This window comes from Pinus tabuliformis, chromosome J (genome assembly GCF_031772625.1).
Source record: "Pinus tabuliformis cultivar Carrire ecotype Pingquan chromosome J, CPIR1, whole genome shotgun sequence".
In the NCBI taxonomy this organism is placed as follows: Eukaryota; Viridiplantae; Streptophyta; class Pinopsida; order Pinales; family Pinaceae; genus Pinus; species Pinus tabuliformis.
In genome coordinates, this window is record NC_142295.1 from 258,000,131 (window position 1) to 258,013,258 (window position 13,128).

The following is a 13,128-nucleotide window of genomic DNA, read 5'->3' on the forward strand; positions in this document are numbered from 1 at the left end:
TGTTAAGGGTTGAATGGGAAAATTTAACTCCTTGCTCATTGTCAAGTTATGATATAATTAGGAAAAAGAGAAAATAGAAAGGGTTTGTATTCTATATTATCCCATGATCCCCTAGTCTCACTTCTTTTTACTTACATCCATTTACATTCAAGGGAAGAGATAGTAGAATAACCTCACCTTCCAACTAGGTATATCCCCATAAGTTTTTCCTAAATCAAATATTGTATCCTTATATTTGTTACTAATTGTATTCATGTATGTTATCTATTTTCCATATTTCATATATTCCATACATAACCATAACACAATATTTAACAAATCCATAAATCCAAGGAAAAATTAACCCTCAAAGTGTAGATTTTATAGTTTTACATACAATTTAGTATATTTGTTGTGATGAACTATCTACTTGAATATCCATGCCACTTTATGGATCATATTAGGATTAGAGAACGTTTATTTAGATATATTGTGGGGAGTTACAAGGTATCTATATCTATTAATATGAAAGTCATAAAACCCTATCCATGGCAGATAAATATTTTAATAACCATCAAGATCCTACAAATGAAATGTTTGTGCAGCTTGAAGCATAAGTTAGAGATATAAACCATATTGTGATCAACCTCTTGATGGTGGTCCTAACCAATAATGTTGGGATCTTCAAATAATATTTAGGTTCTAACGTAGAGGTCGGATAAGAGGGGAGGTCAGGAGACTAGGAAGAACCAAAGAGGAAGTCTATGAAAGCAGCCAACAAGGATAAACCGAGTTTGAGTTTCATGAACCACAGAGAGCCCTTGTTCAAGATGGAAATAAAGGATGATATCAATCCATATTAAGATGAAATTGATGTTTTGAAGTTAAATCACTAGTTGGAATATTATAAGGTTGTTTTTTGATCAATGTATAGAGGAAGAAAAAGATACTTTCTTTACTGAGTTGAAATTAAAGGTTTGTGACATGACCTGGTGGGAAATCCACACAAAAAACTTGAGGTTAGTGGGAGATCATTTAGGGACCATGTGGGACGATTTCAAAACTACCATAAATTCATAAATTTACCCTATCAGGTATGTGGAGGACCAATGCATTTTGTGGCATTATATTAGGAAGAAGCAGGGGAAAATTGTACAAGAGTCTGCCACAAAATTTAGAAATATGGCCATAATGTTACGTATCTCCCAATAGAACCTAGTTGTACTCCTCAAGTATCTAGGGGATATAAATAGCCATATAAATAGGTAAGTGATGTTGTTCAAACCCAAAATCTTGACGAGGTCTTTGTATATTCCCAATACCTATAGAATATAAGCTAAAATAAATGGTAATCAAGTGGTTCAAAGAAAAAGGAGAACAATGGAGCTTCCAAAGAGGCGAAGAAGAAGTGAAAAGGGGAAATACAAGAAGGCACTAGCCACATCATAATAGTGAAAAGATCCTAGCAACCACTACAAAAACTATAAGGTTGTTGGTCATACAAGTGATAAGGGATAAGTGCTCAAAGTTGCATCTAAATCTGAGGCCAAAGAAAAAAAATTGCTAAGAAAAGAAATATCATGGCCACTAATTTTAGAAACAAGCTGGAAATTAACTTGAATGTGCATGAGAATATTTCTTATATATAAGTGCATAAGGGTTTCTATTTGGGTAGCATCAAATAAATCAATGGAATGAAATTGTTAGAATCTTCCATATATAGATAAAGGTCAAAAAAAAAAATTGCTCCTTTCGATTGAGGATAACAACTAAAAGTGGTAAAAGTCACTTTTGGGAAATTAAAAGACCCATGGTTTTCTCAGAAAATTATTATTAAAATGGAGGAGATTGAAGTAGGGCATGAGATGAATTATTGAGGTAATTTACAAGGAACTCTAATATTTTATGAGAAAAGGGGAAACCATACTATATCTAGTTTTGATGTTGAAAGACACACCCTAACTGAAGAGAATTAGTTTTAGTGTTGAAATACACACCATAATAACTTTTTTGTGTGTAATAGGTCATTTGTGGCCAAGAATATCAATCTCAATAATGATTTTTCCAATCATTATGTAGGCCAAGCCTAATGATTTTGAGGGTCAAGTTTATTGTATTGCAGGAATTAAGCTCGTACATAACAAAGGATAAGTTCATGAATTTAGAGACTTCTAATTAACATATCATGTATGACATATTAACTAGATATTTATGTTCACATTTATACATATTTTCTTCAGTTGATTCTAGGGGTTTTTCCAATCGAGTTGTCAGTTTGTGCTAGGGGCCAATTTTTACATTTGTGTTGGTGCGAGTCCATATTTTTCTTAAGGGAGATTTAATCACATAAGTAATAGTAAATTTCATTTATTTGAAGCGATTGATATTGGTTACTTGAAGAGTTTGAATTTGCCATATTTCTTGGAGTTGCGTTCAACATATTCGCACAGGTCAAATTTCTACGTTTAGAGGGTTCATTTCATCTAGTGTGAGTTTCCATTTCCACAAGAAGAATAATGAAGTTTTATATAATGAATCACTAAATAAGAGAACAAGATTTCTCATCTTTCATAGGCATATTAATGGAGGAAAAGTTAGTAATATTTTCATAGGCTCAAATACCAACAATCAAGGCCACATTCTATGATCTAGTTAAGTGATGAGTTGTTGGTTGAGACTGAATTAAGGGGAAAAATAAAAAATCCTCCAAGGCCACATTCACACAATAGAGTAGCTTATTTTCAAGGCTAAAATTCTATGACAAGAGGCTGCATTGTGTGGACGATTTTTACAATGGAAGTGAACAAATATTTTGCAAGCAAATCTTCTAAATAATTTTTCCACGTTCCATGTCCAAATTAGTACGTAAAATTCCTCCTATGAATTCCTCGAACAAAAACATATTTTGAATTGAAATATTGATTTAAGGTGTTGCACACTTTTTTTAATTGTTGATGTTTTCCCAAGTGTAAAATCTGTGTGGATTTATGGAATTTATGGGATACAATTCTTCCATCATTATTTTCTAATCAAAACCCTTGGATTTATTGTAAAATTAATGAAAGGGATATCACCTGTGATATTGATGTGAAGAGCCAAACAATATTTCCTCAGCAAGAAAAAAAAATCCTTTATCATCGACATGCACAAGGCCAAGTTGAATATCTTGCGAGTAACTGCCAACCCAACCAAAAAGTCGATTAGTTCTAGTAGGAAATATGTTTTGTTATTTTTAAGAGAAAAAATATTCTACAGAAGAGTTCATGAGAGCTAAGCCAACCCTGGAGGAATGTAATAAGGAACATAAAATGCAACTCAAATAATTTGTATAGGAGTATAGTAGTGTGTTCTAAGGGCCTAAAGGGCTACAACCCAAGATAGAAGTGGTGCATGAGATCCAACCATTGTTGAATTCTCCATTGCTAAACATTAGGTTGTATAGGTAACCCATTATATAATCAAATGAGTTGAACAAGTAGTTTTTGCAACTATTAGAACACAATGTCATTTGACTAAGTACCTCACCATGTGGGTCACCCATCATCATTGTGCCAAAGAATTATGTAACTTGATGGATGCCTATTGGTGACAAGGAATTAAAAAAAATACCCTAAAGAACAATTTCCTCCTACCTAGGATACACAATCCTTTCGATGTGTTGCAAAAAGCCAAATAGTTGATCAAACTTGAGTTAAAGTCAAGATATCACTAGGTCTGGGTCATAGAAGAAGATACCTGAAAGTCTACCTTAAAAACTAGGAAAGGGTTTTATGAGTGGCAAGTCATGAGGTTTACAAATGATGTATTACACCATTTTATTGATTCATTTTTTTTTTTATTTAGATCATATACTATTGTACACAATTACCTATGAGTGTCACACCTCAAACTTAATTTAGGTGCTAAAGAAATTAAAAAGTACCAGTTCTTATAAAATATTAGGAAGTGTGAGTTTCCACAATAGTTTTTACTGCATATAGGATATGTACTAGGTAGAGTAAAGGTAAAGATAAATACCACCAATATAGATGCCATCATGACGTGGCCAATTCTAGCTAATTTTTCTAAGGCAAGAGCTTTTTGGGGAAACATAGTACATGCGAAAAATCATATTCTTAGTTAGCAGTGGTAGCAACACTCCATGCCATAATAGCAAGGGGAAAGAATTTATTGTGGGAAAGGGTCAACAAAGGGCCTTTGAGAAGTTAAAGAAGAAGATCAATCAAGAATTTATTCTAACATTACCAAACATTTAACATCCCTTTGAAGTGGATACATATGTGAATCAGTAAGTTGTGAGAGAAATTTTCATGCAAGGAGGAAGGCGTGTATGCTACCATTATCAACTATTCCATGGGTTGGTTCTCAACTACCCTTCCCAAAATAAGCAGTTATACACCTTCGTGCAAGCTATCTATGATGCTCTTGACATGTGAGAAGATGCCAGAATGCCAAATATATGAAGAAATACAGCCCAAAACACAAAACAATATGAGAAAAATAGCAAGTATTTTATTATTCAGAGATGAAAGAAATGTTCACTTGCCTCTTCAAGGGGGAAACCTCCAGCAGAGCAGAGCTCAATTACAGAATAAAAGACGACACTCTTCAATGGGGAGTCTCTATCCTTTATATAGGATTCATACATGTAATACCATGGGTTAGTACCATGGTTCTCTCAATACCATCTATATAATACCGTGGACTGTTTGCAACTAACGGTGGTCCCTTTCTTAAATGTAGGTCAACCACTTACAATTATTAATACGGGCTTTATTAACTCTTTAACTAACTATAACTATGGCTTGAACCTATTACATAAATAAAGCAGTTAGGGTTGGACCCTAACATGCCCTCCCCCATAAAAGGAAACCTTGTCCTCAAGGCTGAAGCTGCAAAAAATACTGAAGAATAGTGGCTGGTTCCTAGGTCGCATCTTCTGGAGAGCCATCTTTCCACTTGAGGAGGACTTCCTTGATCGTGCAACTACACAGATGTCGTTCTCGCATGTCGAGGACCTGTTCAGGTCGAACCCATAGTGAACCTTCTTCATCCAATTCTGGTAGACTGGTTTGAATGTCGCAATTGTTCCCCGCCACTTTCTTGAGGCACAATAAATGGAAAACGAGATTGACTTTTGAAGTTGGTGGTAAGGATAGCTTGTAGGCTACTTCTCCAATGAGCTGAAGTATTTGATATGGTCCGTAGAATTTTGGAGCTAATTTCTAACAACCCTTGTCTTTGAGTGATGTTTTCTTGTATGGTTACAACCTCAAGAATACATGATCCCCTTATTTAAATGTGCACTCTAAACGATGTTGGTCTACCTATTGCTTCATATGATTCTGAGCTTGATGGAGATTATCTTTGAGACAGGCTAGCATGGTTGCACGTTTCTCTAAGAGTTGATCCAGTGTTTTCACCTTAGAGGATCTAGGGAGATAAGAAGTAGGTGAAGGTGGAAGCTGACCAAACACTGCCTCATATGGAGTCATCTTGGTGGCTTTATGATAGTTAGTATTATACCACCATTCAGCTAGAGGTAACCACTATACCCATCAATGTTTATTTTCTGAAGTGAATAACCTTAGATAGGTCTCCAAACATTTGTTGACTGCTTCAGTTTGACCATCAGTTTGGGGATGATAAGAAGTAATTAGTTGGATTTGGGTTCCTTGTAGCTTGAAAAGTTCTTGCCAAAAGTTACTGGTGAAGGTCGGGTCATGATCACACACAATGGAGGTGGGCATGCCATGTAGTTTGAATATCTAGTCCATGACAATTTGAGCGACCAAAGTGGGGGTAAATGGGTGGGGTAGTGTGCAAAAATGAGCATATTTAGAAAGTCTGTTGACAACCACCCTGATGACTCACTTGCTGCCTGACTTCGGAACATAAGTAATGAAATCCATAGAAACATCCATCTAGATTGAGGAAAGGATGGACAATGGTTGTAAGGTTCCTCAGAACTTGAATGTTTGACCTTTTTGGCATTGACACAGATCACATTCAGCTACAAAACAAGAATGCTAGTTTTCATACCTGTCCAAAAGAAAGAACGATGAGTGCGAGCATAAGTCTTTTGAAAGTGTGCATGGCCTGCAGTGGAAGATGAGTGCAACTCATCCAAAATGAGCATCTTGAGGGTGGATGTTAGCAATATCACTACTCTATCCTTGTAGCGAAGAATCACATCCTTCCAAGAGTAGCCCACTGTTGAATTACGATCTGATCTCAAGTTATTAATGAGTTGGGAGAGAGAGGGATGTGAAAACCATTCCTTGTGGGCTTCTTCAATCTAATCTCGCATGGGGAGAGAAATTGATAGAAGGGTGCTTTCATCCTCAAATTGGCATGATAAAGCATCTACTACTATATTTTCGCACCCTTTCTTGTAAATTATCTCATAATCATATCCCAGCATTTTAGTCAGCCATATATTTTGCTGGGGAAAGGATAGATGTTGCTCGAAAAAATATTTGAGGCTTTGATGGTCTGTGCAGATTTGGAAACACCGCTCCAATAAGTATGGTCACGAGGTATCTACTGCATGTAAGATGGAAATAATCTCCTTCTCATAGGTAGATTGTCCCAGATGTTTCCCACTTAGTTTTTGGCTGGTGAAAGCCAAGGGTTGACCTTCCTACATTAAGACAACACCAATACCAGTACCTGAAGCATCACATTCAATCACAAAATATTTGATGAAGTCGGGTAGTGCGAATACATGTGTGGAACACATGGCCTGTTTGAGAGCCATAAATGCCTATTGTGCTTCATGAGTCTAGAGAAATGAAATTTTCTTGAGAAGCTAGTGATGGGTCTAGCAATTCGACAATAATTGTGGACAAATTTGTGATAGTAGCCTGTGAGACCCAAGAATCCCCTCAAACACTTCAAGGTCTTTGGTTGGAGCCAACCTTTCATTGTTTGGATCTTTTTGGGATCCAGCTAGACACCTTGACAATCCACGATGTGTCCCAAATACTCGACTTCTTCCATGTCGAAAGAGCACTTGGACAATTCAACAAATAATTTATTCTTCCGAAGTAGTTGCAAGAAGAGGTCTACATGCTAAAGACTTTTTTCCCAGGTGACGTTGTAGATGAGAATGTCATCAAAGAAAACGAGGACAAATCTCATGAGATATGGTTTCAGTAGGTGATTCATGAGGCTTTTAAAAGTGCATGGGGAATAACAGAGACCAAATGGCATGACCAAAAACTCATAATGGCCTTCGTGAGTTCAGAAAGCAGTCTTGGGAATGTCTACTTCTTTCATGCGTATTTGGTGATAGCCCGAGCGAAGATCTAGCTTAGTAAAGAATTGAGCACCCTGTAGTTCATCCAACAAATCATCAACAATTGGGATAGGGAATTTGTCTTTGACCGTGAGTTTGTTGATGGCCCTGAATTCTGGGCACATGCACCATTCGCCATATTTCCTAAGCCCCGTGACCAATGGTGATGAATAAGGACTTATGCTAGGATGGATGACACCGGCTTCCAGGAGTTCCTTGATGATTTTTTAAATTTCATTCTTTTGGGCAGAAGGATATCTGTATGGGCACGCATTCGGTAGTTTTTCCCCGGGGACCAAAGTGATGTTATGATCATGTTCCCCTCTAGAAGGTGGATGCTCTTTAGGTTTGTCAAAGATCTTCTTGTGGTGGTTTAAGACCTATTGCATCTCAGGATGAATTTGAACAACAGTGAGCTCGATGACCTTGATGGCATTAAATTGGGAAATAACTCCATGATGGCCCTTTTTCAACAAATTTTCCATTCGATGCGAGTTGATGATAGGAGCATCTGCCCGGAGTCCACGGAGGGTATGCATGTGGTCATTCTACTTAAAACTATATATAACTCCTGGAAATCCATTGTGATTGGGCCTAGTGTGAGAATCCATTCAACACCCAAGACAATGTCACAACCACCCATGCTGATTGCAAACATGTGGGCCTTTAGGTGGTAATCTCCCACCTAAAGTTTCATATTTTCGCAACGGCCTTCACATTTCATTGTCCCCCCATCAGCAAACTGGACCTAGAAATTAGAGACTACCCTGACAAAACAATAAACAGCCTCGGTGACTCTGTGATGGATAAAGTTATGAGTTCTTCCACTATCAATCAATACTACTATAGGGAAATGTCTAATAAAACCTCTGATTTTGAGAGTTCGGGGTGCAGAAATGCCTACCAAAGCATGTAGCGAGATAACTCATTCTTCAGGTGTGGGTGGGAGCTCACTGTCCTATTCGGTATCATCATCTTCCTCCTCTAGTCCCTCAAGGGGTGGGGCTTCCTCAGATGAGCTGTGATCAGTAACATCAATTTGAAAGAATTTGGGCTCCTTGTATTTATGTCCCAGGGAGTATTTGTCATCATAGTAGTAGCACAATCTTTGTTTTCTTCTTTTGGTCATTTCTACCGGTGACACTTTTTGAACCTTAAGTGTTTGGGTAGTGCCATGAGCCTAGTTGGGACGATACTTGGCTATGACATTTGGATGAGGCGACTGCGCAGCTAAAGCATGTTCCACCTCGATAGCCTTTCTACAAGTGTCCATCCATGTAGGTGGGTGGTGCATTCAGACATGGGCTTGGATGGCTTCTTTGAGACCACTTATTAAACATTCCAAGTAGAATTCACCTCCGAGACCTTCTGTGTGAGTGGCTAATGTCTCAAAGAGTACAATGTAGTCTTTTACTGTGCTTATCTATCGAAGCTTGCTAACACGACTCAAAAAATTAGATTCATAGTCAAAGCGGTCACAATTGGATTTTGATAACGCCTGTGATCCGGATTTAAGCAGGAACACAATAGATTACAGAGATAACCATAAATACAGAGATGCGATAACCATAAAAACAAAGATGCAGCGAAAATAATACTTCATTTCATTAATGGAGAATACTGGAATATGCTTACAAATAGAAATAACCCAGCTAGGGCGATGGTAGCTTGTCTCTGAGAAGAGATGTGTTGGCTACATGCCTCTGAACTGTTTTGAACTGTATTACAATGAGGCTCGAAGGCCTATTTATTGTTGAGAAACAATGGAAAACCCTTCACATCCTGAAACCTAACCCTAGAAGATGAAACGCCAAATTGTGCGCCCCGTTTGGGTAAATTGGTACATCAATTTCCTGGGGTCGTAACTTTGGCATACGATCTCTGTTTGATGCGTACGATAGCTCGTTAGAAAGATCTATCCGAGTACTACCACTTTGGGAGGCAACGACGATCCACGGACCCATGTTGCCCCAGATTCCCAAAAAAACGTCGTTTAGGGCCTCAAAATGGCTCCGTAAGTTCAGGACCCGAAAAACTGCTAAAAATAGTAAATTGTGCTACAATTTAGGAAACTGAAAAAGCTGCAAGAGACTGTTGTGGGGGTCCAAATGGGATAGGTGGGTGGCCACCAACATCCACCTGGATCATTCCTCCCCCCTTAGGAAGCAATGGTCCCCATTGCGTTGAGTTCATCCCTGAGATGAGGAAGCTTCTATTGATCTGGGTCTCTGGTGAGCTGTTCTGCAATCTCTGATGTGTCCAGAAATGGTGGGAAGCATGGTTGACGACAGTCCACATTGAACAGTCGGCGCAAGCCAAGGAATGGAGGAATGTTGTGCTTCAAAGCGTTGTTGCCCGTAGCCTTGGTACTGGTGTAAGGACCATGTCGGAGTCGCCTGAGTTTCTGATGGGTTCTGGTAAGGCGTTCTCTCTGTAGATGTAACCAAAGTTTGTCACCCACCTGAAACTTGTGTGGTACCCCTGTGGGTGAGGAGAAGTTGTTCCTATGTCTTTTCATGACTGTATCCCTTTGCTGCTGCTGCTGCATGGAGGAACCCTTTGCGGGGGTCATGGATGTGACGGCAATCTTCCCCTTACTTTGGGAGTGAACCAGACAGATGAATTTCCTGGTCTAGGTGATGAGTTTGCTGCCTTTCTTAGCGGTGATCAAAGATGTGGAGGTAGGTGGGGATACCTCCAATATCCTGTATAATGAATTATTGAAAGAAATAATGACAGCATGAGGCCTTGACTCATACACAGCATGTCGCCTCCACAAGTATGGTTTGCCTAATAATACATCACAAACATCCAGAGGTGTAACATCACACAATACCTTGTCTGTGAAGGGCTTGATGCTGTAGGGAAGGCGGCACTACTGGCAAACTTTCAGATCTCGTCATTCGTGAAGCCACCCGATACTGTACAGCTGCGGGTGCGGTGTAGTCGGTAGGCCCAACCGCTTCACGACCTCTGTTGAAATGAGGTTCTTTTGGCTGCCACTGTCGACAATGAATTGCAGCGGCGAACCCTTCACCCACATTAGTGAGTGGAAAAAACACTCCCCCTCTTCTGGATCTGTAGGTTCATTCTTCTGGATCTTGGCAGTGGCAACAGTGGCGCTGGGATCCGCATCAATGATCTACTTCCCTTTGCCAATCCCCTTGTCAGGTTCTGGCTCAAGGTCAGAACATGCAACTGATTCAGAAGCCTTCAACTCGGCCACCAACGACTGCTTGGTCCGACACTCACTTGTGTTATGAGTGGGACTCTTGTGGAACTCACACCACTTTCCTGTGTCCTTCTTCGGCTTCATGGTATTGTTCTCTTCTTGCTGCTTCGACGGGTTGTCTTGTGTCACCCCGCCTTGGCTTTGTCCTTTGGGCTTCGGATTTGCAGATCCAAAGTCTCACTTCTTTTGTTTGAACTTTTGCTCGATTTTGACAGCGTATCGGTATGCTCTGCCGAGTGAGGAGATTTTCAAGAACCCCATCTCTTCTTGGACGTATCTGTGTAGGCAGCCGCGGTATTTGAGTACCAGATGCAACTCAGAATCTTTGATACCCAACTGTGTGCGAAGGGTATGAAAAATGTTTGTGAACTCTGGTACATCTTGGTCTTGTCCCTGCTGCAGTGTGGTCCATTTGATGTATTTGTCCTCATAGCTTCCAACAGGGTAGTACTGCTCCTTAATGGCATCCCGGAAGTCATTCGAAGTGGGTGCGGCTGAAAATAGTGAGCCTGTACTTTCATCCTTCTGCTCGCACTAGGTTTCCCACTAGTCCTTGACGTGGGGGGCTGCTTTGAGAAGAGCAAAAACAATCTTTTCCCGATTTGAAAATTCATGAACAGAAAAATATCCATCTAGCAGATTTAACCATTTATCTACAACATCTGCGTCTATCTGACCCTCGAATATGGGGATTTCAAAATTAAATTGTACCTTAAACGGCGTGGCGTTTCCAGAGTCGTTGTTGGAAGCCGATGCGTCGCCTCTGGGTAGCCGCTGAAGGATCTGCACAAAGCTATCCATCATCGCGTTCCTTTGCCGCTCGAGGGCTTCTTCGAGCAAGATTATGATAGGATCTCCTGCCCCCTTGTCTTTCTTCTCATTTGCGATGGGAGGTCGTCAAGATTTGCGAGGCTGGTCTTGCAAAGGTTCAACCAATTCAAGCCCTAACTCCTTATATCCCGACCTCGTTGGGGACATGCAAAGAAAAACAAAGAAAAAGCAAACCGCTTTGATACCACTGATCCGGATTTAAGCAGGAACGCAATAGATTACAGAGATAACCATAAATACAAAGATGCGATAACCATAAAAACAGAGATGCAACGGAAATAATAATTCATTTCATTAATGGAGAATACTGAACTATGCTTACAAATAGAAATAACCCAGCTAGGGCGATGGTAGCTTATCTCTGAGAAGAGATGTGTCGGCTACATGCCTCTAAACTATTTCGAACTGTATTACAATGAGGCTCGAAGGCCTATTTATTGTTGAGAAACAATGGAAAACCCTTCACATCCTGAAACCTAACCCTAGAAGATGAAACGCCAAATTGTGGGCCCCGTTTGGGTAAATTGGTACATCAATTTCGCGGGGTCGTAACTTTGGGATACGATCTCCGTTTGACGCGTACGATAGCTCGTTAGAAAGATCTATCCGAGTACTACCACTTTGGGAGGCAACATCATTTAGGGCCTCAAAACGACTCCGGAAGTTCAGGACCCGAAAAACTGCTAAAAATAGTAAACTGTGCTACAATTTAAGAAACTGAAAAAGCTGCAAGAGACAGTTGTGGGGGTCCAAATGGGATAGGTGGGTGGCCGCCAACATCCACCTGGATCATCCTGCGAAGTAATTTTCCTGGGATAGCATTTTTGATGCCACTGCCAGCATTTCCATCTCTCTTGGTCCAAGTAAAGGCCTCCCACACGTAGTTTAGTTTCATCATCTGGGATATCATTCAGGGTGAAATATTGGTCCACTTGTGCTACCCATACTGCTCGATTAGAGCCATCAAATTTATACATGTCCAGCTTGGGTGGTTGAGGGTGGGAATGTTGGCGATTTCCATGGAAGTGAATATGATGGCTAGATTCTCCTTCAGGGTCTCCATTAAAACCATGTGCCTTCGAAAGCAACCCCGATGAGCTCCTATTGAATGTGCCCATGAATTTCTGCATCTCATCTGCTAAGATCTAGAAAGAAGCCAACTATTTTTCGAGGTTCTCAATATTTTCGTTGGCCATGGCTTGAGCTCTAGTTTCTACCATACACAGATCTCGGTAACTTTTCATCACTTTGAAAAAATTTGGGACCGCCTGAAAATTGAAACTGACAAGTGAATGGTATCACTGCGATCAACTCGTCGTCTTGATCCTTATGGGCTAGGTCTCTTATAAGCATCCCGGAAAGGCCCCAGACTATTTTTTTACACTCTGAATGGAGTTTTACTCCCCGCTTATCAATACTGTAGTGGCCAATTTCGAGAAAAATTAATCCTACCCAATGCCCTATGAGAATTTCCCTAGGGTATAAGAGCCATAAGCCTCATTGCAGAAATGGTTAGATCTACCTATGAAACCCCAACTGTTGAATGTGAGTTGGACTGCGGTTGCAACAGAAACCCAACTGCTAGATCTAAATGGTACTATGGAAATAAAACCTCAACTAGTGGATCTGATTGTTGTAGCGGCGGCAGAACCCAAAATACTACATCTGAAATGGCAAAGAAGATAATGAGAGATCTTCATATAAATGAGGGAAATGTGGTCTCAAGGAGTATAAGGTGCTATAAATTGCAATATACATAAGGGTCCAACAGTAGTGTCACACGGAA